The following is a 969-nucleotide window of genomic DNA, read 5'->3' on the forward strand; positions in this document are numbered from 1 at the left end:
GAGGACAGAGATGGAGGAGAGAGGTTAGAGGAGAGAGGAGAGAGGTTAGAGATTAGAGGAGAGAAAATGTATTAGAGGAGGAGGTTAGAGGAGGAGGAGAGTGTTTAGAGAATAGAGGAGATAGGAGAGAGGTTGGAGGAGATAGGAGAGAGTTTAGAGATTAGAGGAGATAGGAGAGAGGCTAGAGGAGATAGGAGAGAGGTTAGAGGAGAGAGTTTAGAGATTAGAGGAGATAGGAGAGAGGTTAGAGGAGAGATGAGAGAGTTTAGAGATTAGAGGACATAGGAGAGAGATTAGAGTAGATAGGAGAGAGATTAGAGGAGATAGGAGAGAGGTTTGAGGAGAGAGGAGAGAGTTTAGAGGAGATAAGAGAGAGGTTAGAGGAGATAGGAGTGAGGTTAGAGGAGAGATATTAGAGGAGATAGGAGAGAGGTTAGAGGAGCTAGGGGAGAGGTTAGAGGAGCTAGGAGAGAGGAGATAGGAGAGAGGTTAGAGGAGATAGGAGAGAGGTTAGAGGAGATAGGAGAGAGGTTAGAGGAGATAGGAGAGAGGTTAGAGGAGATAGGAGGGAGGTTAGAGGAGATAGGAGAGAGGTTAGAGGAGATAGGAGAGAGGTTAGAGGAGATAGGAGAGAGGTTAGAGGAGATATCAGAGAGGTTAGAGGAGATAGGAGAGAGGTTAGAGGAGAGAGGTTAGAGGAGAGAGGTTAGAGGAGATAGGAGAGAGGTTAGAGGAGAGAGGTTAGAGAAGAGAGGAGAGAGTTTAGAGATTAGAGGAGATAGGAGAGAGGTTAGTGGAGAGAGGGGAGAGTTTAGAGTTAGAGGAGATAGGAAAGAGATTAGAGGAGAGATGAGAGAGGTTGGAGGAGATAGGAGAGAGGTCAGAGGAGATAGGAGAGAGGTTAGAGGTTAGACGAGATAGCAGAGAAGTTAGAGGAGTTGGGGGGAGGTTAGAGGAGATATGAGAGAG

Source organism: Oncorhynchus tshawytscha, linkage group LG15 (assembly GCF_018296145.1).
Source record: "Oncorhynchus tshawytscha isolate Ot180627B linkage group LG15, Otsh_v2.0, whole genome shotgun sequence".
NCBI lineage: Eukaryota > Metazoa > Chordata > Actinopteri > Salmoniformes > Salmonidae > Oncorhynchus > Oncorhynchus tshawytscha.